Consider the following 26,370-nt stretch of genomic DNA (forward strand, 5'->3'; position numbering starts at 1 on the left):
TCACCCTAGCAATTCGGGTTTCACGAACCGGCGTATCTTTACTGCGTCGGTTCGTGAAACCCCTTTTTCTCAATTTCTCGATATTTCGAGTACCGTCGTTTTTTTCTTTCTTTGATAAAATTAAGAATAATTAATTTTGTGATCTAAAATTTTGGGATTTGGTAGAGTTTTGAAAGCACTTTCATTTGGTACCAATATCTCGATTTTGAAAATTTTGACCAAAATCGAAATAGCGTCGGTTCGTGAAAACGCCGACGATATGACTCTATGATTTTACTCTATTTATTTGACTTTACTCTTCATTTCTGTCTACTCTGTTCATTTGGCTCTACTCTATTTCATACTTGACTCTACTCTGTCTACATGTAATTGACTGTACTCTTTATTTGACTCTGTATTCTATTCATTATAACCATCGTGAATGGAGTGTGAAATTGTACTAAAATGCATTAGGTGAACATGAAATACACACTTAGCGTAAGAGAGAAGTGACTCCCAAGGACAGGAACAAATACTGTATATGGTCAGTTTTACGGTAAAGGGTGTAACTTTCAATTTTTAGCCTTTTGGCCCACCCTGAACACATAGATTTACAGATCTCAAAGATTTTTTCCCATGTGAGTCACCTTATGAGTAGCCACCTTGGGTAGCATAATCAGGTCCAGGTATTGATGCGTTTTGTTTTGACAGTCACATATGTACCCTAAAAATGACTATTTTGTTGCATTGAAATTTATATAACATTTTTGAAATGTTAATAATTTTCTACAGCAACTGCAGAGATCTAATTTTTTATGTTAAAAGCATAGTTGTATGGTCAATTGAAATGACCAAATTAGTTTGGTTTGTTTCTGGCCCTTTATTTTAGAATACTATGACTTCAAATTTGAGGTTTCGGAGGCTTCATTTTCCGTTAACAATTGTTTACAAACTTTGATGGACAGTAATGATCAGTGGATGTGTTTTGGTTGCTTTCTTTTATGCTGAAAATAGTAAGGTACAGCTAAACTTTAGACTTACATCAAAGTTTACTTGATTCTAGGGCTATTTGAAATTTTGTGATAATTTTATTCCATCAAGTGAAATTTCCGTTAGCAGTTTTGAAGCCTCCGAAACAAAGTGTTTAGTCAAATAATATGAATATAGATAAGAGAAGTGACCTAATCTATATGTCAAAATGTAGGATATGGGGCCCTAACCTAATAGACCAAAAATAGTTAAGATCCGCCAAACTCTCTGAAAATAGGAGACAATACAAATTTTCTGTTAACACGTGAAGCCTCCGAGACGCATGAAGCCTCCGAAACAGCAAAAACATCTAATTTGACATTTCTGATAAATTCTTTGAGTGTCTGCCCCAAATTATGCCATGAAATCATCAACAGACATGGACAGACAACAAAAATAATAAAAACATTATGATACTGCAATAATTTTTTGAGCTAATACACTTTATAGAGAAAAAGTGGTTTCGGAGGCTTCAAAAGGATGTTAACACTGCATTTTTGTGATTTTCTCTGGACAAAATCAAATTAGATTTATTGTTCACCCACCCAATGATCGCTTATGACATATCTAAAGATATTTAATCACATTCAGTGTTCTGGCTGCTTTGTTTACTCACCAATATAGATTTACTATACGATTTACCTATTTTTCTTAAACAGTGCAGACGTGTCACACATAACTCACCTTTTCATTCAGCAATAAAATATTAGCAGATGAGGATGTTGCCCCATAAATATGTTTAAACAGTGTATATCAACTAAAAAAGACAAATTTACCCATCACTTTCTACATAACATACATGATTTTCATAAAAACATAAGGCATACCAGATTAATTTTCCAGATGTTTCGGAGGCTTCATTTTATGTTAACAGCATGTAAATGGAATGTTTTGATTACAATTTTGTAATTCTAAGTCTATCAAATAACTGTGTGGACTGAATGAGACTTAATGATTCCTCAAGCAAGGTGTAGATAGTTGTTTAAATGTATGAAAAGCATTTATTCTGTAGGTTTCCTTTTGAAACAATGGAACAGGCTAGATATTGTGAGTAATGAAAGTGACTTCCAGCTTGCGTGCATGCCCACATCATGCAACAGTAGTGCAACAAAGCAAGTAGTTGTGGATACATCAATGTTCATAAGTTGGATAACTCATTTTTACTCTTGAGAGAAGTTGAAGTGTTGTGACCATATTTGTATCACTCTTTTGACTGGTTAGACTTTGATAATGAAGAACAAACAATTGATTATTTAGTGTTAAATACACTTTTTTTTTAAAGAACTGAACACTATTCCTGTCCTGAAGATTCAAGGACTTTAATAGATGGTTATTCAAGAGGGAAGCATACACTTAACTAAGAAATATATTACTTTTGAATTTAAGGTTGTATCTTTTATGCATGATCCAGAGCAAATGGTGGAAAATACTTTTTGGATTTTTACACTTTCGACTCACTATCATCTGAGTATGATAGTTTCGAAACACAATCTTTTACATGTCCATTTATAACCCATTGACAAATCCATTCCATTGTTACTCACATGGCATTTGTTTTTGCCATGTACTAAAATCTTGACTTTTTCAGCTTTCCATTTCTTAACAAGTTCTTTGGCTTTCATTTCCAATACTTATTTGGAGGAAAATAATTAATCAATAAATTTGTGATTGGATTTGACAATAGCTAACATCTTGCAGATTATCATTTCTGTGGTGTGACTTGGATCACAGGGTACTGTTTTGGAATTTTGACATTTGATTACTTCATTCAGACAGGTTTTCATATCAATCTGTATGTCAGATCTAAGGCATGCAAGGTGCAACACAATCTTGATACTATACCCTATTTTCCATACTTTATCATGCTGGCAGTGACCACTTGACTATTTTTGATTAAACAAAATGTAACTTGTGTTACGAAACATTTCTTCGCATACATGTGTGAGACTCTATGACATGTTTGCGGATGTAGTTCTCAGTGCAGTAAATGGACAGTAATGGTTGGGATAGGATTGTTTATAAATGACATATAGACCTCTACTTATAAATAGCCTGTTGCCATGGGGTACATGTAGTTTACATGGGTGGGTGACTGGAGAAGTTATGTTCATGAAGAACAATATTGAAATGATTGAAATCTTTATAATCTGTTTAGTCCTGGCTTTTCTGGAAAAAGTTACAAGCCCCTAACTATTTTGAAATTCAAAGGGTTAAAACTGTAGTCTGTGGGTTCATATACTATTTAAAACAAACTTGTGGGTTTCTAAAAAACTTAGATATTTAAACACATTTGCTGCTTTTCAATTTTTTGCTAAAAAGGTTGTCATTTTTAGAAACAGTAAAAGTTCTGTTAGCAATTTCTCAATGCGTACCTTCAAAAACAGGCCTCCTAGCTGTCACAGGAGTCACACAAACTGGAATTTTATAAAATAACTATAAAAAAAAAGCCTTTGAAGAATTTAAAAAAAAAGAAAAAGAAAATGATATGAAACAGGGGTGACTTGTATACCACAGAAAAAGAAAGTAAAATTCTAACTATCATATAATATTATAGGGAACTATACATTTGGTCAACATTTTTTTTTTATTCAAATTCGTACACAGTCATGGGTAGGGTATGTACATTTATCTTTTCAACAGGCGATTCAAAAAGATGACTGGGATCTTGACCATTTCAATTTCTATTGAGCTCCATGATAATATCACCAATATATTGATTATTCCAACTCCATTTTGATTATGACTGTTTGATGATGACCCTTACATGGAATGGCTGATCGGTGTTTAAGATTGCTGTTCTATAACCATGATCACTGCATTTGATAGCTATAGTAGGGGATATCAGGCATGGTCATATATGCAAAAGAATGTTTATAAACCTTTTTTCCCCTTTCTATATTTTACAATGCTATGTTGTAATCTAACCGTCATGCCATCACATAGTATATTTTCTATCCCTTTCTCATCAACAGTTGAAATTGATTTCACATGTACATATGTATATAAAACAATTATGATGGGTGGTTTATGTCAATATACATCCCACAAACTGCACTTATAAAGCAAGCAAACATAATCTTTGCATTAAGTCTATAGCTACAGTTCTAACTCATGGAAAGTAATTCTTACTGCATTATGATGAAAAGTTTGACAAATGCATACAGCTGTTCATGTGTGTAGCCTAATCATGTTCTGCATTGCCAAAGTCATGGATATGCAAATACAGTGTATGTATACAACTGAGCATAAAGATTTAAAATATTTTTCTTTGTCTCTTAACATATATGTTGGAAAGTCTTTTTTCTGCATACAAATAAATACTATTTTACATGTTACAACATTGTTAGTTATTTGGAAACAATCAGCTGCATTAATGTACTTCATATCACCTTTAAAATGGGCCATTTTTGCATGTTAACAGTCATGATGAAGCCTCCGAAACATGCGTTGCTGCTAACTTTAAACCGCAAAAAAAAAAAAAAAAAAATGTTCCTAATCAGTGTACTTTTATTGCTACTGTTGCAGTTTCCTTTAGAATCATATTGCCTCATGTAATGTCATAAATTCGAACTGAGCATTGCTCAAAGTGTACACGGTTTGTTATTCACTTTTGTGGAAGCCAATTTCCTTATAATAATAAGTACATATTGTATGAAGGGTAAACATTATGCACTGCCTTAAAATGTACATCTGTATACTGTTATTCACATTTTATTGATGCCTTGTTCTTATTCTAGCATGTAGTGATAGTTGCTTACTGTAGTTTTATCATTTTAAGTGAATACAGGACTAGAACTTTGTGTTAGCAGTTTTGAAGCCTCCGAAACACACTAGTTTGTTAACTGAAGCCTCCGAAACTCACAAGTCTGAAAATTTCAACTTTGTCAAAAATAATCAAATTTCTTTGGGATTTGGGTTGATAAATGTTTGTTACCAAGAGATTATTTAGGGCTATGTTTAGAGTGGCTCTTGCTTCTAGAACATTCTTTTAACTTAAAAATAGTTTGTCAGGTACCATTTTTACCTTGAAATTTGAAGTTCACATCCAAATAATTGCAAGAGCGAATATCTGTTGGGGGAAAAGTGTTTTGATATTTCAAATATATGTTCACAGCAAATGAAAAGTTGCATTACCTCCACCATTTATCTTCATTTGGTTGCTGTGGGTGACCAAAACATTCTTGTTGTTTTTACCTAAATTTATCTAAAATTCCATAATAGTAACTTCATTTTTCATATTCAGCCTAAGAATTAAGCTCTGGAATGACAAAATATTGAAAATATAGACATTCCTATATAAAATAAAAGCAAAGATAAAAATGGAAACACAACTTTAATTTTTGACCCTTGCCACATCAAAGTTACACCCTTTACTGTAAAACTGACCATATGCTTTCACTTTAACAGAAGATTTCATTCTCTGTCATAATGATGTGATACAACCCTGGATATACATGTGACAAATGCCATTATGTCTTGTTATTGTGCAAATTTAATTGCACATGGAAACCTGGAGTGGATGAAATCCTGTTGGAAGTAAGATGAGCGAGATGCTACATCAAGTTGAAGCTTTTTATCTCCCAGGACTTCGGCATGCATACTGTCTTTCTCATAAAATGTGTGATTATGAACACTGGAAGACAAGAACGATTGAAGTTTTATGTTTGAATTGTCTGTTGGCATTTATAGCACTTTTGAGTGAAATAAGACATCCATTCGGCGGCAACTATGGGAATGAATACGGATCAGGGAGTACTCGGAGATCTTGAACCTTCCGTAATCATGATGCCTACTTTTTATAGTCGAGCAATTCAAAATGAGAGCAAGGAATATCAGTTGATTCGGAGAGAAGGTCAGCCCAGATGGTACGGAGTAGAAACAATGGATTTCCATGTTGACTATGGCTGTGTTTTACAGCAAGTTGGAATAAAGCAATTATTATTTCCCTTGGTGACTTGTTTGGCTGATGTTTCATACCTTCCATTACACAGATTAATGCCAGTGTTATCTCGTTCTTCTTCCATGTCAGGCCAACATTCTTGTATTGTTTTGTGTCTAGGTTTTTTCATTGTTGTCCCCTTTTTGATTCTCTTCCCAATTTTCCTTTTAGGCTCACTTTCTTCCTTTCCTTCCTACCATTGAGTCATGTTTGATTTTCATTTTCAACATCTTGACTGGTTTATTTCTTTTTTTCTCTATATCTGTCACCTTCCTTCTTATTCTCCTCCCCTGATCTTTTTGCTCTTTTCTTCATCTTGTGTAAATTCATCTTCATCAAAGTGTAAATTTCTAAACTTGAATGTGTATGTATAGCAGTAATCAGACTCATTTCCTAATGATTCAAGTATGTATCTGTGTCTTTGTCTGTGTCCTGTCTTCTATAGGACTTGCCACACACTGGGACATATACTTTGGAATTATCTGCCAGAAATTGTCGAAACAGTTTGCCCTCTGCTTTGTTGAGGTAAGTACTTGGAGTTTTGAAGCTTGCAATGGCATGTATATATAGCTTCATGGTACATGGTCATGTATCTTGAGTAAGATTTCCTCGTTACATTGAAAAATTGATAGGTTATATATGACTTAAAACTTCAATTGAGACAGCAATGCGGGACTTGTATCCATGATATTTCATAAAATATATTTTTCTCATTCAGAGGGTAATCATCACTGACAAGGAGAGTCCACATAACACCCAATCTTTAAGATGATACTTTAAAACAAGAATCCCATATAATGATTAAATCACAAAACTGGAGTAAATACGGACACGCAGCGCTACCAATATAAACCTGATCATGTGCAACAGCAATTTTCTGCACACACCACAGGTTAACACAAAAGCTGACAGGAATAAAGTTCACTGAGAGGTTGCTCAAACTTTTTAATTCCATTGATTATAATATCCACCCGACTAAAGTAAAACTGCAGGTGGGGACCCCCTGCTGCTCATGGATAGAGTGTCTCTGCAACATTTCCATTGTCTCGTGGAGACTAGCCTAGTCATCGGGGAGTCGCGAGGAATCAAACATGCTCAATATTATCTAACTTTTTTGAGTCTCCAGCTGGTCTTGACGACATGTCCATGACGTCTCGGTGGTGTCTCAGTAGATGTGGCCAAGACATGGAGAATAATTTTTGTCTGCAAGGTCTCCGAGACCTCTCCGTGATCTTGCAGAGACCCGTTGGTTTCCTGCCAGAGACATTGTGGAGATATCTTGGAGATATGTCATAGATATCATGGCAACATCTCCGCGACTTCCAGCTGAATAAGTTGTCTCCTTGTTTTGAGACATCTTGGAAGTCACCCTGCAGTCATCTTCTTGTCGGGAGCGCAAGCCATAATTTTGTCTTTCAAGTCGCATGAGTCGCAACGACTGATGAGTCACAGCAAAGTCTCCTCCTGTGAAATACGTCCTTTGAAAACATGAATAATTCTGGAGACTGAGCACCATAGTGCCAGATAGAATGTTGCAGAAATTCAAAGGGAGCCTGCTTGACACTGCAACTGATCGACAATTGCCCTACTTTGACGTAAATAAGCTCCAAATTAATCAGTGTTCATGTATTAACCATGATAGAACATGATGTTTGACGCTGTATGTACACTAGCCCATTTACGTAAAAGAAATGATCGGCATAGCTCAAAGTCAATGGAAATTCCACAGCCTTGCAGGGAACAAGTTAAAGAGTCTCAAATAGTTTCCAAAGAGAGTATACTATTTTAACCCGTTGAGGACGGACTGACTTTGCTATAACATAACACGCATTTCCCATAGACACTTGCCCGAGTATACTCGGGACTCGTCCTCAACGGGTTAAAGAGGAAATCCACATCTGTTTTGTCTTTGTGTTTGCAAAAACAAAGTAAAGCAGAGTGGTAGTAAAAGGTGATTGGGTCCCACCTTTTATTAGGACTTTTCTGTTCTTGGATATATCAGTAATTTCAAAACAGATTTTCATCAAATAAACTTTAAATTCCTCTTCGAATTGTATGTTCTTTCATATTTCTTAAGAGCTTTCTCATTATCTTACAAAGAAAGTTTGAAACCTGAAATGCCATCTCTACCAAACCTCTACCATCCCTTTATGATGCATTTGTGGCTTCTATGTAGTTTAAATCCTTTAGAGATATTCTTAAGATTCTTAAGACTACTTGTATTGAACAAACTTCGGAGCTTGGGATCTCGCAAACCTAAGAAGTGAAATGAAATGATACATTCAAACAATTTTTCACATCAAACATGTACTGACATAAACAGTGTCTGGAATTATAGTGTCAGGACTTGGAGAATGTCATAATCATTGACAAATATTGGGAATATTCAAGAATGAAAAATAACTTCTCTCCTCCAAACCTGAAATTTTGGTTGGAAAGTTAACTGCTGATGTTGAATGCCTGGACAGGTACAAATGTATTGATGAACATTTTTGACAAATGGGAGTGTTAGACAAAGGAGGCCTCTATGGGTCTTTGAAGGACAATTTCATATGCATGTGGATTGAGTGAATGCAGCAATATCAATAGAACACATCAATGACTGTTTGAGGAAAATCGAACAATCTGTTCAAAAGTTATTAATTTTTTAAGTTTCTGTGCAGTCACTGCTGGATGAGAAAACTACTACAGTGTATGATGTCACATGCATAAGAAAAATATAGAGAGAATTTCACGAAATTCTATTTTTTGAAAAAAGTATGCATTCCCTCAATGCCTACGTAAAGACTTTAGAGGCAAGTGAAATGCTCTTTTATTGTGCAAGAAAAGTGAAAATATGTTGAATTTTCTTTATATTTTCATTGTATCATTCTACACATGTGACATCACAAGCTGTAGTAGTCTTCTCATCCAGCAATGGTGCCACTGGAACTTCAAAACTTCATAACTTTTGAATGGCTTTCGCGATTTTCCTCAAACTTTCACTGAATGTGTTCTATAAATGTTGCTGCATTCTTTCAGTTCACATGTACGTGAAGTTGAACTTGTCCTTTAATCCCTCACTACCCCCAGCTTGACAGCGAGGCAGACGTGCATCCATTAGCTTGTATCTGGAGGGTGATGAGATGAGGTGAGGGCATCCCCAACCTTCTCATATTTGCTCTCCCGATATACACATGGCGAGTCGAATTACTTGTATTTTGACAAGTTGTCAGCTCTACTAGACTTGCCACTTCATGCAGTGGATGAAATGTTTCCTCAGTCTTGGTGTCCTCTCCCCCCCCCCCCCCTCTTTTTTTGTTGTTGTAGTTTTTTCTATCCCTTTCAAAGCCCACCTTCACCTTCGTGTCTGCTGGAAATGTATATCAAAACAACTTCCCAGTAAGCAGGTGCATAACATATATGCATTTAAAAGAGCATGAATCTTGCCTGTAGATTCTGCTTTCGTGAAAACAACAACCATGTTTGTGCTATTTTTGAGTTACGCATACTCATCCAGACTTTCCAGTTAGAAAAAGCACCCCGTTGAATGAGGGCTTTTTTATCATTAGTGCTAATAAAGGTTAGCACAGAGCAGAATGGCCTGTGGTTCCCGGGAAGGTACAGCAATATTGAAACATTGACATATTGAACATTTTGACAATGTTCTAAATGATATGAAATAGCTCACTGCATGTTTATTCTTGTCATTATAGATTATGTTTATTTGGAAGCCTAATTAGACTTTACCAAGAGAATGGTGTGTGACAGAAGTAATTTTGACATATTTTTCTTGACCTTTGACCTTTTTCCAAATTACATGATTTATATATATATATATATATATATATATATATATATATATATATTTATATATATAAAAGCAAAAAAATGGTAAAGCAAAAAACTATTTCAAAAAATGGACAGGCGGTTTCGGGCGTTTTAGGGATTAATAAGATGGGCAGTTTTGGGCGTTTCAGTGACTAATGGCTTAAACTAGGTTAGTTCTTGTGACTTCATGGGGCTAAGGTCTCAGCAGTCTCCAGGGTAGTATGGTAACAGGGGACACAAGAATAGCAAGCTGCGTTTGCTGTAGAATACATTGTACTGCCAGAATATGAGTGCCTAATTCCTTGTCTGGTACCCACGGGCCACTTAATTGGAGACATGTGTTTGCGCACCGCCAAACTTTGCAGTAATGAATGGCCCGATGTATGAAATATGCAATGTGGCCGACATACGCCCATTGTGATTGGATTTCAGGCATGGTGTAGCATAGTGTTTTCAGCAGGGTTACGTCAATGCAATCATTGTCCACTTAAGTGATTTCTAGCATCTTTATAAAAAGAAGGGGAAAAAATAGCGTCTAGATTGGAAAACCTGATGTTCAGGCAGAAATTACACATGGCAGTCTGATGAAAAGTCTGTTGTGGTGCTCCCGCCTGAAAAAAAAAAGAAAAGAAAAGAAAATGCCCAAGTCCGTTTGCAGTGCTAACAGTAACACTGAAATGATCACATCACATGTAGCTCCCAGAGAAAGGTGATTTGTATGCATAGCACTTTAAGTTGTTATGAAGTATGATAATAGTGACGATAATGGTGGTGATGATGATGATGATGATAATGATAGTGATTAACAGCATTTTTCTTTTGTTTAAAGTTTTTTTTTTAGTCAAAACAAACAAATTTGAAGAAATGATAGATTAGAAATAATGTTGCGATGTTATTAATTGTGAAGATTATAAGCCCTTCTTAATCATGTAAAATGTGGATCAGAAGTGCATGTGTGGAGATTGACAACTAAATATTAGCCGGGTTCACACGTACAAATTAGCGGGATGACGATCGCGATGCTCATCCCGAGTTTTTTTGCGAGCGTCCACACGTACCAAATTAGCGGGATGGCGATCGCGATCGGTATCCCGCTAATTTGGCGAGCGTCCACACGTACCGAATTATCCCGCTAATTGCCGATAGAGACAACAACAAAGCCTGCAAACTGGGTCACACAGCGCCCTCCTCTATCACTGCTTGCGCGCACTTACCTTTGTCCATTGTCTTTTACGCGTCAGTGGTGTGGTTCGCGCGCTGTTGTTGTTGTGCTCCAAAGAGGTGAAGGACCTCTTCGCAGAGGCCTCGCTGTTGTGATGTGCGCATTGCATGATGGGATGTAAAAACTCGAGATTCTAATCCCGACCGTTCACACGTACCAGCGCGGGGCCAATTATCCCGCTAATTGATGAACCAGCGCAAGATTTCTTGGGATTAGCATCGCGATGCTTATCCCGCTAATTTTCGGGTTTTTTCTGTCCACACGTGCAAAAAACTCGGGATGACGATCGCGATGCAAATCTCGAGATTTGTATCCCGCTAATTGGTGTACGTGTGAACCCGGCTATTAAGGTAGTAGAGAAGAATAATGCAGAGAATGTTATATTGTTATGGAACTGATGAGCTGTTTACTGGCTTTGCTGAATATTTCCTCCTCTGGTATTTAACACTTATGGATTATCCTGTGTCACTGTAAGTTGCTTGTGTTATATGTGTGGTGTGTCTGTGTGTGTGTGTGTGTGTGTGTGTATTGGCCTAGATATATGTGCGTTGTGGTAGAGTGTGTGTAGTGCATCGCTTCAGAAATAGGAGAATTAGCCATCAGTCTGGAAATAAGTCATCAAGCACGAATGCAGCTGATAGTCAGCCATGCAGACTGAGTGATGGATCTGGGGTAGCCATATTTGCTTCCATCTCTTACCAAACAGCATAAGACTCTCTCATATCACTGGTGCACATAAAAATAGCAGGCTAATGTCACCGTGCAGTATTTAGCAAAGGTCCGAAAATAGGGTCAGTGAATTTGCGACAGTATTTGTGAGAGAGGGGCGCATGTTTGTTGCGGTGAAATCTAGCCCCCTCTGTGTGAGGAGAGAGAGTGGGAAATCACACCGCCACCAAGCGCTTTGGCACACGATCCCACGCATGCCGGCTGATGATTTCTTGACATCCAATACCAGACTAATTTTGAGGAGGGGATGAAAACACCAACCATTCGCTCTCAGTACGCAGTGTTCCATGAGGTATTGGCAAATTTTAATTCCAAACAAATGATCTCCATGTGTCCCATGTCACTTTAAACCTACAGAGAAATATAATACAAACAAAATTAGGACACATATGTTTTTTAAGAGCAAATGACTACCCATCTAAGTTCAATGGTTTATCAATACAGCTTAGGCCTACATTGATAAACTGACTTTGTCTTGGATTTCTATTTAAGGGGAAAAACATGTTTTTATCATATAAAATTCTGACTATAGTATGAGAAATATGTGCATTCCTGGCATGATAGAAATCGTTTCTTGTAATAGACAGACTTGTTTCAGAGATGCAGTTTAACAAAGTCTTCGCAAGATCACACTTTAGGGGCAATTTTCAGAGTCAAAATCTATAGTACATCATGGATTTGTTCCTATCACATCAGCAAGCTATAGTATAGAATGTAACCCTGAGGTGTTGTCTTTTAAAGGCAAATTATTGACTATGTACATTGTAGATTATTACTTTGGTGACGTAATGTCGATTTGATTATCATTTATTAAAATTAAAAAGGATTGTTGGTAAATACAGATGAGTAGAGGAAGACTAATTCCCAGTATTTGACCTGAAACGACTTGAGTGCTGCAAGTGCAAGGTGCAAATCCAATAAAATTGTCGGTACCACATATCGCGTACACCCAAGAAATGGACGGGAGATGCTGGCCCCTAGCAGTTCACCCCAGGTGACCATCAATAGCAAGTACTGTAAAAGTGGATATTTTCGCGCGACTAATTTTTCGCACTTGGCCGGGTGAGAAGAGTTTCGCGTGTTTTTAATTCCGCAGAATCAAGACATCACGCACAGGAACATATGGCAAGCAAAAATATTTGTGTGCTTTTATTTTCGCGCTAGTTTCTGATTGTGTGAATGCACGAAAATTTCAACACCGTGAACATTTCCGCTTTTACAGTAAATGGTAGCAACTGGGCACATGGTGCCATACAGGAAAAAAAAAAGAAGTAAAGTGGGATTGATGATTGATGGAATATATGTCTGTTGCCTTAGAAAAACCGTTGCATCCCCATTTACCCCACCCCCATATCCATGCCATACCCCACCCCCATCAATACCAACCATTCAGTCAAACGAGAATCGGCAACTGCTATCTGTGGGACAAGAATTCCGAGCATTCCTGTTATGCAGTGGGCTCGTAATTGTTCTATTAATTTCTGCGCCCCCCTTTAATGAGTATCTAGTCCAATGGAACATCAAGGAAGTACGTACAGTGGAGGAGTGGTATGAGGAATAGGTCACTGGGTGGGATTGACGTTGATTTCACTGGTAAAGATGACGGCCTGTCCATCCCGTCCATCCCATCAGGGTCTGGCCCTGGGGGCTCCCCAGTGATGAGACGTGTGTTTGAGGGATATGTCAGCAGCGGGAGGTAACAGTAGGCTACACTGAGATGATGTTTGGGGAAAGGAGTGGGCGTGAGGGGGGGGGGGGGGGCTATTTAGGCACTCACAGTTTGATGGACTGTGTTTTGCTCTGGCTCTGACCTTTTGAGATACGTGGAATGAAGCTTCATAGACTCCTTATCTACTAATTCCTTATTTCATTCTGTCATTGCTTCTCATTAATTGATTTGTTTTTCTATTTTTCTGTCCAGTCTTTTTTCACATCCCATTTTATATTCATATCTCTGCCTTTATATTTCTATCTAGTTTATCCATGTATATCCTTGCTATTCATATCTACAGTCAGCTCTAAATGCATTGGCCTTGCACAAGTCTAGCATTGGCTGTTTAGGTTGAAACAAATTTTCAGACCCAATAAAAAAACAAAAAAACAAACAAAGGGGAAAAAAACCAAGAAGGTTGCCCATTCTAGATTGGCATATAAACTTCATATAAGCTTTAATGCGTAGACATATGAAAAAAAAAAGTACACACACACACTGATATTCTGAGTCATAGAATTTCACTTGTGGCTCAAGTATTAAGTATTCTGTGCATGTTGCAGAGGTTCAGCAATGCACGGAGCCTCCCGAATACTGTCTGCAGCCTTCTCGTGATGGGATAACTGTTGGACCCTGAGATGGCTTAATTAAAGAGTTCCATCTCTCAGACATTGATTGAAAGTGATGTGGAAGAATAAGGGCCGCTGAAGTGTAAACTGTTTAAACAAAGGCCTCAATGCTATATCATTAATAGCGTTCGTCTTTCAGTAGAGCCCCTGGGCAGATACAGGCAAAACAGAAGTTATGGCGTTGAAATGGGTCTCAGGAAATTAGGGGGATTAGTTTTAATATTTTATGAGCAACCTGAGAGCAACCAGAAAGCTTCAATGTCTTTAATACCCTACCATATCTAGTAAGAACTGATGAATACAAATTTTAATCAGATATACAGGTTTCAAAAAGATACAAAATACGCCAGGGAATAATCACATTACCTGCATCTTCCAAAGGAAGCATCCATAAAATCGGAATGTTCCAAAACTTCCATATTAAGTAAAATGTATGTTCTGCTTATCAAATTTAAGTATTTTAATTTTATGCATGTATTCCTAGCTGCATTACAATTATGTAATCTACAAAAAGTATGCATCTTTGGTTTCTTTTTCAAATTGAAACAAATCCCTTCAAACCAAATGAGCCAGTTTCTCGAAGTGATTTCTGATTTATGGGTATTTTCACCCACTTGACCAGTAAACTCTTTTTCAAATTTTGCGCATACATTTAGACCTTACAGAATGAAGTAAAATGATTGCTCTTTATAAGTAGAAAATATATTGGGTTCTTGCCTTTAAAAAAAAGCAACAAGTAATACATTCACACTTGGGTATTCCACGTCTTTAACAAAAAAATGGATAAGAAGAACTAAGATAGTGAATCATGGGGGCCCTTTGTTGAAAACATCCAGAAATGCGAATGCGTCATTAAACCAGCATATCGTTGCTGGGGTGACAAGACCTCGTATATCTACGAAATGTCAAATGTTCAGGAGAGCAAAAAAAACATGGCAGCCAAAGCACAGTAACAAATGGGATTACCTTTCCTTCGACATGCTGTAGTGGCTTCATTTTTGGGGTAAGACAGAGCTCTTTGACCCCGTTTACAGTGCGAGGCTCGGCCGCGGCTCGCCCCAGCCCCGCTTCAGTGTGAACGCGCAAAAGGTCAAATGCGGGGCCAAAATTGGCCTCGCATTTGGCCTTGCTGTGGAGGTGGTCTCGGCCTTTTTTTCAGTGTAAACGCAAACTGGGCCAAATGCGCTGCCAATTTTAGTCTGGCTTCCAAACCCTCTGCCCATACTATTTCGCTATTCAGGATATTAACCCCCTCAACGTCGAAAGCTAGTATAGTTTAAGGTGGTTTTGTCCTGCAAAGGATTTTTCCTTCGGCAAAGGCCTTTGCCCGAACGGCGACTTCATCGCCACAGAATCCAGTTGGCAAAGGGTCTGAAAACCAGACTATACCAAATTGCGTTTGTTTACAAGCAGAGCGCCACTACGACAAAATATTGAAAGGTTTGAATTAAAGAGCGCAGCCGAGCCCGGCAGTGTAAACGGACAAAATTGCGGGGCTCGGCCCCGCAATGGAGGCTGGGCTCAGTCGCGGCTCGGCCCAGCCCCGCACTGTAAACGGAGTCTATGATTTATACCCCTTTCCCGCTGAAGAAAATCTTCCCCGGGGGCACCTGGGGGCACCCGGGGAACCCCGCAGTGTGAAAGGTCTCTCGGTTGAAATCTAGGGGAAGCCTAGGTGAAACACCGATGAAATTTTGGGCAATTTTTACCCGAGAAGCGTCCTGGGTAAACGCCGATAGTTCAATGGGAAATCACCCGGTGGTTCACCGAGAGCGCCCAGCGTGAAAGGTTGTCTCGGTGAAACACCGGGGAAAATATGCAGATTATGTCAAAGGTCATGTTTTGTTTCTGGTCATGCACACGTTTTCAGCTAGCTAGCGCGCACTCGACCTCCCAAATCCACACGTACAGGGTACTAGTAATTCGTCTTTGTAAACATACACACGACACTACATAGTATGTCGTTTCGTGTGCAATGTGGCGTTCACAGTGCGACGGCATTGTTTTGCATCGTGCTGTGCATTGTATTGTTTAATTAGCACGCCGTGTATACAAAGCTGATATAGGTTTACAGTGTACTTGATCGATTTGATGCTTCCTCCTTCTTCGTCTTCCTCTAGTGTCTAGCTCTTAACTCTTCCAGTAAAGTCTGATACAGTCCGCCTCTTGCTTGATTTTTTCGAGGGAATTTTGCAAATGGCTGGAGTGTGGACCAAAGACGAAGAGAGACTGTTACTTCAATTACGTAGCGAGGCAGCAGTGAACGAAGAACTGAGCGGGACGTCGGCTGACGCTGCCGCGTACGATTCCCTCCTCTGAAAACTTGCTGAACATGGGATCGAAAAAACCAAATCGCAGATGCACAACAAACTCAAGTAGGCCTACATAAGATCACCCACGTTGCGAGCAGAAAACCCGTCTAGGGGAAAGTTTCACCGAGAGCAGTGTGAAACGACGGCACTGAAACTTTCACCGAGAGGTTCCCCGCTGAATTCACCGGGGAACCTCTCGGTGGTTCACCGAGACGGGCAGCGGGAAAGGGGTATCAGACAGGACATCACTTAACTGATTATCTGACCATTAATCCCCCCAAAAGTCATTTTCACCAATAATTGAGATAGACGGTCTTGTCACTCCAGCGATGATGTACCGGTTCTAGTTGTACAAATCAGCTTCTTGTCACTGTCCATAGGCTATGATAGAGGATGCCAGACATCTTTTTTTGTTGTTATCATTGGGAAATCTTTGTAAACCATGGATAAGAACGTATGCATAATATATGAAAACTCTACCGGAATGGGAATGCTAACTCAAACAGTTTATATAACAATGTGCTTTTGTTTTTGTTTTTTGTTGAGTTTTGCAAGTGGACTGATATTTACAAAACTTAACAACTTGCAAAAATGTTGCCTCCCCCCCCCCCCCCATAGAACACAACCGCATCACATATCAACTTTTGAAAGGGATAATACTGTTTTCTCATCCCGTTCACTGTGGTTATCATTCCTGCATTCACCCGCTCACAAAGTCCTGATACAAGTCCCAATTTGTGAAATATTATACTCTCAAAATATGTGGCGAAAACAGTACCAATATATGATTACAAAGAAGAGTGTGTTTGTCTTCCACATAGTAGTGATCTGCAGAGAAGATGGGTCATTAGATTGAAGTGAAGCACACTGTACATGAATGTCATTTCCAACACATTCTATAGTGATAAGATCACAAATTGGCGCCCAATGGACATTTAGAATATCAACACACAATCTTCAATCGAGTAGACCCCAATTTTAGTGTGTGATAGTTTGGAAGCATTCACTTTATAGTGTAGTGTTCATCTCTTTAGGGAGACATTGGGAAATCACAGCCATTTTGTTCCAGCATGTAAATTAAGTACATGCATTAAGTATAACAGAATCCAGATGGTCATAAGAAGGTGGTATTATGCTCTCCTATATACTGCCCCAACTTGGGTTGACACTTTTATGGTTAAATAATTCTATTGATAGCTTTGCCGCTTGCATGACCATCAGGGAGATGGAATTGTCATGTTCACATGTTTATTATTTGACTGGGTTTTTTTTTTTTTTTGTTGTTGTGCATTTACATGAAACTTTCTTTATTAAATGTTTGTATTTGATATCCATATTTTGAGATAGTTATAATTTGCGCATTCAACAGTCTTTTTTTTTTTTTTTTTACATTAGTAACAGCAAGCCTTGCCTAGGCTTCCAAATACGACTGTTGTGATATTCTCCAGGATACCTAGCTTGATAGATTGTGCATTACTGATAATTTTCTCATGAAAAGAGTTGAGGCCAAGCCCTCTTCATATACATGTTGTGATATTCTCCAGGATACCTAGCTTGATAGATTTCATTTCTTGAGGAAACAAGTGAAGGCAGACAATCCATTTTTTTTTTCTCTCTGATACATATATTTTCTGCAGCTGCAAATAACTTGTTGTGTAGAATTTATTTTGTTGGTAGTCACTAGTAACCTTTTGCGAGTCAGGTCTTTCATTTGTACATCCTTTCATTCATTACAATATTTTGTGATAAATGTTGCATCTAGCAAAAAGAGAATATTGATAAGAATTAATTCTTTTCGTTGGCTGAAAGAAAATCAGAGTCAAATTTTGAACCTGTTGCCCTAGGATTGTGAATGATTAGATTATCCATTGCATTAACAAATGCTTGTACACGTCCATGTTGATATTGAAATTGCAATAGGCTGCTCTGTGACGACGTAACTATATTTCTCTTCCATATATCATGGTTTAAATTAGACAAAATTGGATTGTACTGAAAGCAAGCAGTAAGTATCATAGGGATGTTTCATTTAAACAGAAAATATGCTCTGGCGGCATTTTAATCAGTCTGAATTCATTCAGACTGACAAATGCACCATGACAGAGAGAGAAATCCAAAAACGTCGTCAGCAAGCTCATAGGCACTCACTTAAATTACCATTACTTGTAATTAGCATTCCCTGAGATCGCAGTGCGGTAGGTTAGCTTCAGATCCCGCAGCATGGACTGTTAGTCAATTTTCGTCTAATTTGATCTGTTGATGTTGTGTGAGCAAAGGGTCCCGTGTCGAGGATTACTGAATGAAAGGACAGAAAGGGGAGAATCCCGTGTGTGTATATACCAGGCATACATCATTTATTTCCTGCCCGGCATCTAGACGTCATCGGCTGATGTACAGGTCGCTTCGCTACTAATACCAGGGGTTCTGCAATATTGGATCCCTTTCTGGTGAATTTCCTGAACTAGCTGAAGCCTTCTGCTAATTCCCCACTAATTAAGATAGAGACAGGTAAAAGTGGAACCTTTGTCCAACCACTGCTAAATTATGCAAGCTTTACATTCGAGCTTACAGGGAAGAATGAATTTTTCTTGCTTATTTCTTTGGTATATAGTTCTTCTTATTCTGACAGACTGGTTTATAAGACTACGTGTGTGTGTGTGTGTGTGTGTGTGTGTGTGTGTGTGTGTGTGTGTGTGTGTGTTGTTGTTGTTGTTGTTGTTGTTGTTTATTCAAGACAAAGAAGGTTAACACAGTAAGTTGTACATAGGGAAATTCTACTGTACGTCCATGCAACAAAACATGAACAAAAATCAAGTTAATTGTAAAGTATTCCCCCTCCTGTATAGTCAGCAAATGCGCATACACTCACACACTCTTATGGAGCATACACAATACACACACAGACACACATGTATACTGGTACACTAGTATCCAGTATTCTAATTATGTGACTGCAGTTCTTTTAAATGCAAATGTGATACAGTAGGCGTTTTCACATCAGCCCGAAAAAAATCCAAGCTGGAGATATTTTTCCTGATCGCAAATTAGCGCGCTATTTCATTTCCTACTCACATCAGCCCGAAGAGAATTAGCCCAAAATTTTTTCAAGCTAATTCGACAGCTGAGCATGCGCAAACAGTGTCGGGTATACCAGTAGAGCGCGTGCTTTAAAAAAAAAATACCTGCGTGATCGCCATTTTTGTGTGCGGGTTGCCTCAACCGATTGATTGTTTACACTATATGCACGTTTTGTTGATTAGTTGTTCTGATCTCGCTGATTTCCTGCTCTAGATGTGTTCAGTTTTGTGTTTTATTGTATTCATTCATCGGTCATTGAAGTTGACGAAACCCTGCTTAATATTATGATGCGAAAGAGAAGATGCCGTGAGGAGAGGAATCGTGAACGATTCTTCGAATTTGTGCTGAGAAGGAACTGTTTATTTCTTCTGCTCACTGCTATGGTGTTCAGTTTGTTTCCAGCGGGAGAACTGCGATTCTCCCGTCTTGTGTGGGCGGAAACAAGGTCCCTTGACTGGTGGAACACCATTGTTATGCGAACATGGGCAGGGGTGGATCTAGCTTTTTATAAAGGGGGGAGGGTGTGGGAGGGGGGTGTCCCCCCTCCCAGAGTAGGGAGAATTTTTGAAAATCTGTGTGTGAAAATGGCGTTTTCTTGCATCTAAAACACCACTATTTTTGGTAAATGGTCCCCGGATTTTTTTTTTTTGGGGGGGGGGGGGGTTGGAACCCCCCCCCCCCTAGATCCGCTTCTGATGGGACAATGTGAACTATTTGAAAAATACGCTAGACATGATGGGATGCATCGCGCTAATTTCTTGAGGCGATTTCACATTATCAAATAGCGTGGTAGTTCGCTAATTATCCCGCTATTTCGGAAATTTCCTGAGTTGGACTTGAGAAATTTTCTCGATCAGAGCGATAAGATTAGCGCGCTAATTTGTATTCACATTATTTAATAGCGCGCTAATTTGGTGATAGGGTTAATTTCCCAAGTCAGAAAATAGTGCGCTATTTTGAAACATCGGGCTGATGTGAAAACGCATAGTGAAATCATTTGCATTGCATTGTGTGCATTGTACGTTTGTGTCTGTGTGTGCAAAGATAGGGTGAAATATTTGATTAAAATCATACCTTATGTCTCCCCCCCCCCACCCCCCACCCCGTTGCTTTCTCTCTGTTTCATATTCAACTCAGCAATACCCTACCTTCATTCTTCCTAGAATTGAGATAGTGGTTGCTGCCTGCTGAGTGTTTAACTTTTCATAAGATTGTCATTTCTTTCTCTCTCTCTCTCTCTCTCTCCCCCCTCCCCTGTCTATTCTCCCTACTCATTTCTATCTGATTATCTATATCAATTTGATTTCCATATAACCCTCATGCACCATGCCTGCACTTTACCAAGAATTGAAGAATATTGCATGCAGCCTGCTGAGTGTAAAACTTTTTATATCACTTTCTCCACTCCATTTCTCTCTCTCTCTCTCTCTTTCTTCTTGTCTCTCCCCCTCTCCCTCCCCTCTTTCTGACAGACTAGGTTCGTTTTTTACATGTACCAAGATTGCATAATTTGAATTACAATTGTAATGAGGCATCACTATAATGTTCATTCAAATGACCCATTTTGACTCTGTGTATTTAAACTGGAGGATGAATGATTTGAATCATAATTTCCAGTTGTGATTGAAATGATGGTCCGGAGGTGTTTTCCAATCACAATTCACCAGAGTTACAGAATGGAATAATCCTGTGTATGGATTGACCTCCAATCCTGTTTTGGGGGCGGAGCTTACAACCACTTCCGCAGAAAATCCACGCTCCTCAAATGCTTGCACTAAAGGCAAGTGTGCGCAACTTACCGCTCACAAGTGATTGATAAAAATTTGGAAAGAAGCCACACCTCCTGTCCTTGCTCTGAAACTCAAAACAGCAGAATCTGTGAAGCCTTCATTGGTCGTATGTACAGATGATAACTCTAATCGTGATTGTAATCATAAGTGCAATTCAGCATTGCAATTTACGTTTCTCTACCAGTGTGAAAATGATCCAACTGAGAAGGGTATGCAAAGCCACCTGAAACATTGCATTTGTGTTAAAAACCACTCCACCAGTCATACTTTGTGTGCTTGAATATCAATATTATTACACATGTATATTGGTAGAAAATTGAAGGATATTCTATTCCTGGCCATTAATTTGACATTTAACACAGCACAGTGTGTTTGTTTGTGAACTTGTGTTTTTTGCTTTGCTTTTTTTTTCTGTTTTTATTCTGAAAAGTCTAAAAATAGTGGTGGAATCCTTCATGATTTCTGTTTTTGGGTGTGACTGAGGTTAGATTTAGAAGAGGATGTGATGTGATGCATTGATGTGAGAAATAGTACTGGTTTGAGTGAATGGTACTGGTGCACCAGTGTGTACTTTTAGTCTATTTGCTTGTCAGTATGATGGAGATGTTATCGTGAATGTGTCATAAGGATCATTGGTTGAACAGGGCTTCTGCCTCCTATATTGAGTTGAATTTTTGCTGACACTGAAATGACATTTCCAGACATTTTGAGAAAAGGATCATCTAGCAACAATCCCCATGTGCTCTTGGGAACTCCTAGACCAAACTCCAGAAATTCTGTTATTGTCATCAATGGTCTTTCCACCTCCCTGCTCTCACCTGTGAGTATGTAGTTTGTGTCTTTACTTTCAGAACAGACATGATAGAATGGTATTAATTGTCCCCGCCGAACGAGTTCGAGCAGGGGACTATGAAACGGGCTCCGTACGTGTGTGTGTCCGTGTGTCCCTCCGTCCGTGTGTGCGTCCGTGTGTGATCAAAATATTCAATTTGCTACTTCTCTGTCATTTATAAGCCAATTTTGATTCTGTTTGCTTTATATGATAGCACTACATGGGAGCTTTGAAACTCCTACACAGAATTTCAGTTGTGACCTTTGACCTTGACCTTTGACCTATATCATACATTTTGCTACAAAATGCTACTCCTTCGCCATTTTTAACCCAATGTTGATTCCGTTTGCTTTATGTGATGGCACTAGGTGAGGGCTTCAAAACTTCCACACAGAATTTTGACCTTTGACTTCTTTGACCCTTGAACTTGATTTTTGACCTATATTGTACATTTTTCTACAAAATGCTACTCCTTCGCCATTTCTAACCCGATTTCGATTCCGTTTGCTTTATGTGATGGCACTAGGTGAGGGCTTCAAAACCTCTACACAGAATTTTGACCTTTGACTTCTTTGACCTTTGACTTCTTTGACCTTGATTATTGACCTGTATTGTACATTTTGCTACAAAATGCTACTCCTTCGCCATTTCTAACCCGATTTTGATTCCGTTTGCTTTATGTGATGGCACTAGGTGAGGGCTTCAAAACTTCTACACAGAATTTTGACCTTTGACTTCTTTGACCTTTGACCTTGATTTTTGACCTATATTTTACATTTTGCTACAAAATGCTATTTCTGGCGGGGACATGTATTACGCACCACATAATTTCTACTTTTCCTTGTTTTGTATGCTATTAGATGATAACCATCCGCTGCTGTTAAGAACTGCAAATATGAATTTTAATCTGTATTAATTTGTTTCTGGCCCTCAGTTACTTACCTTAATCTCTGCCATACAATTTCAGTATACTAGTGTACTTGCTGTTGCTGTAGGTCCAAGATTTTTTAGTGCTGAACACTTTGCAATTAGGAGTCCGAGAAGCTCCAAATTATTTGTCCAAATATTTGCCTAACAGTTGGTATGTCTTTAGAAAGGAAAAGAAAGAGACAGGGGTAGATAATTGCAGAGATGGGGAGAGTAAACACACAACAACAAAAGACAAAGACCAGAATTCATAAAGGCGGTTTTAATCTAGGCCGTGGATTACTCCAATTTGGATTGCATAAGACATCCAATAATGAATGCATGCTGACACGTGTAAGGTACACAATTTGTAAGCATATTTCAAGCCTGTTATGATAGTCCATTGACACAAATTAATGCTGTGGACTTGATTTACACTGTAAACCTTAGTTTGTGAATTTATGCACACAACAAATTCTTTCACTGCCACCGGCAACCTGTTTATATTTTGTAAAAGCAGAAATTTTCCCATGAATGATTTTTTGCGCTTGGACAGGCAAGATGAATTTTAGTGTATTTTAATTTCACGGATGGTCACGGCAGTAGAGCAAGCACTTCAAACAACTCACCGCTGCCATGGTGGTTAAGGGCTTTGGCACCACACACTATGGTAAAAGATTAAACTGGTCTGCAATGCAGCAGTGAATTAATTTATGCCACAGGACCTAGTGAATGTGAAGAAAATTAAAAATAAATGATAGTTAAGCCCTAGAATATACTTACCTCGAGATCAAAGGTACAAAGTAATGTTACATAAAACAAGCAAAAAAAAAATGTGTGCTTTCATTTACGTGTTATAGTTTCATGTTGCACAAAATGTGGGAAAATTTAAAAAAGAAAAACTAAGCTGAGTGGGAGAAAGCTAATTTTTAAGCAAGAGAAAATGCATCTTAAGCCTGAGACACACATCTAGAGCAGGGGAGAAATTCAAACTCTAGCGGGAGAGCTAGAAATTTTGTGAAAATGGCCCCAAAGCAGATGTCCGGCTAAAAGCGAAAAAGTTGGGAGTCTCTAGATACATTGTATGTAGTGATTATTAACTATGAGATGTCACACATGGAAGCAGCCATTATTTACCACATGATACTTTTTAAATGTTTTGGAGGTTGTCTGAAAGAAACATCGCCCTTAGAATCAGAAGAGGGAATAAAGCAGCATATCAGCGAAAACTTTTAAAGCAATTAGCACTTCCATAAAAGCTTTGACAGATTCTAGATGTTTGTATATGTACCTTAGTTACATTGCTCAAGATGTGATACATCTATCCCCAAGTCTATTCAAGAGTGGACCACTATTTTAGTGAACAAACTTGAAAGAGGCTGTGACGTAGTCAACAATGATGTATTTCTATACCCATCCAGGAGTTTTTCTGTTTCTTAATTTTTATCCATGTGATTCATTTTCTCAATATTTGCAGATATTTCATCATTTTGAACCTCGTCTACAAGCAATAAGTTTGTCGTCTTTTTTTTTTTTAAGTATTGGCTTCTTTCTTATTCGTTTTAGATAATCATGGATATGAGCAGGGAAAGTTGAAGTATTTTTGTACCAGTCTTCCTTGAACTGTTGGCAGTCTTTAATGCAATGAGTCATCCATAAAGGGACCCCATGAAGGGTCCAATCTGACTTTCACTGAAGGCATGCTTCATGGATCAGTTCACCTGACTTGAAGGGCATATGTGATTGCTTCTTTTCAGTTATTAAGGAATTTATCAATTTATCATTCTTGGCAAAGAGACTGGTTGGAATACTGTTGTAAACATATATATTTATACTGACTGTGATTTTTTTTTAATGTACCTGTTTAGTACTTCTGATGAATGTGTGTATGAGGAAGGTTGTTCAGTAAATGCATTCATTGCAATAATGAGATTTTTGTGTTTTATTTTTTTTTTTTAGTCTGTGTATGTTTGTTCCAACGAGCATGCACTTCAGTTCCTTATTGTTGTTGTTTTTTGTTTCTGTTTCTGTTTTCGTAAAGAGGCATGTAATAGACTTTTATGTATTGTACAACTCTGCCTGGTAAGCAGCATTTACTGACTGGTAAGGAGAATTCCATTATCCTTCTAGTTGACAAAATGATATGCATTAAATTAAAGAAACAACATCCAATGTTTCAACAAAACAAATCGTAATCAGCAATATGCAACCATTATTTTCTGATGACTAAAAAGATGAAATGATAATTCCTACGTCCCGAGAACCTGCAGGGATCCTAATAGTCCATGCAGAAATTATTCCAAATGACTGAGAGTTTACCTTGTCTTGCTATTTAGGAAAAAGAAATCCTGTCAGTTTATGCTCATGAATCAGAGGACTTCAAAACTCATTATGACCCGCCGTGATATTCTGCAATTTTGTATTTGCCACGCATCCATGGGATTAAAGGGATAGATCTGTAATGGATTGAGGAAATGTGTCCTGCAACTCATTAGATGGTTTTTGTGGTCTCTATTTACACGCAAATGCATTGTAGGTTATTAACAAGTTATGCATTTTTTCAGCACTTGAAATGAATTTATGAAATGCACATACAGCAAACCTGCAGAGATTCTTACTTTGTTCTTCCCCTAGCTTTGCAAACCATGTCAACGAATGATGGGCCACTGATACTGATAGGGTTTTCCTGCAGGAAATGGTGCATGGTATCTATTATACAAACCTGCGTATCTTTAGGGCTTTTTACACTTGTAAATTTTTGCTTAGCCCCGGACCAACGGTGGGGCTAAGGGGGGGCCTTAGCTCCACCATTGGTACGGGACTATCCTTAGCCCACTTTCTGTTTACACTCGTTTTTGCCAAAGTGGGCTAGCCCCACCGATAGTACAGTACTATCTGGCCCTGCAAAATAGCAGGGGTTAGCACCACAATTGCGGTGCCAAGCAAGTGAGTGTAAACAGAATGAAAAAATAATCCTGGGCTAAGCGACTGAGACGAAGTCCGACCCTCACTGACCAATCAGAAACGAGGTAATCAAGTGTTGCCGGTACGTGCGTGTACGTGTACAGTACACAGCGTAATTATGAATATTCATGTGGTTTGGAAAGTCCGGGACTAAGAAATACGAGTGTAAAAAGGTCAGTTTTCTCCTTAGCCCCGGACAAGAGATAGTACAGGACTAATTGGCGAGTGTAAAAAGCTGAAAAAATTGGTACGGGACTAACGATAGTCCTGGGTCAGAGAAAGTCCGGGGTTAAGAAACACAAGTGTAAAAAGCCCTTTTGTTGGCAATAGGACTGTTCTATGCTAACTCCATGATGGTTATGTTGTATAGTGTGCTAAGTTTGTTCAAATTCTTTACTTTACTTTCTAGGTGTTTTTTTTTTTTTTTTTTTTAGCTCACC

The 26,370-nt window shown here is 38.4% G+C and overlaps 1 protein-coding gene across 2 annotated transcripts in view; it reads left to right on the forward strand.

Annotated features, from left to right (window-relative positions):
• LOC139732669 (hippocalcin-like protein 1) overlaps positions 1 to 26,370 on the forward strand; it is a 156,495-nt gene that overhangs the window by 104,995 nt on the left and 25,130 nt on the right. For both annotated transcript variants that reach the window (XM_071643519.1, XM_071643520.1), the window contains one exon: positions 6,393 to 6,472. The gene's annotated coding sequence lies outside the window, so the exon portion shown is untranslated. The remainder of the gene's footprint in view (positions 1 to 6,392; positions 6,473 to 26,370) is intronic.

This window comes from Diadema antillarum, unplaced genomic scaffold (genome assembly GCF_040938485.1).
Source record: "Diadema antillarum isolate AM-2024a unplaced genomic scaffold, OU_Dant_1.0 seq00000442_RagTag, whole genome shotgun sequence".
NCBI lineage: Eukaryota > Metazoa > Echinodermata > Echinoidea > Diadematoida > Diadematidae > Diadema > Diadema antillarum.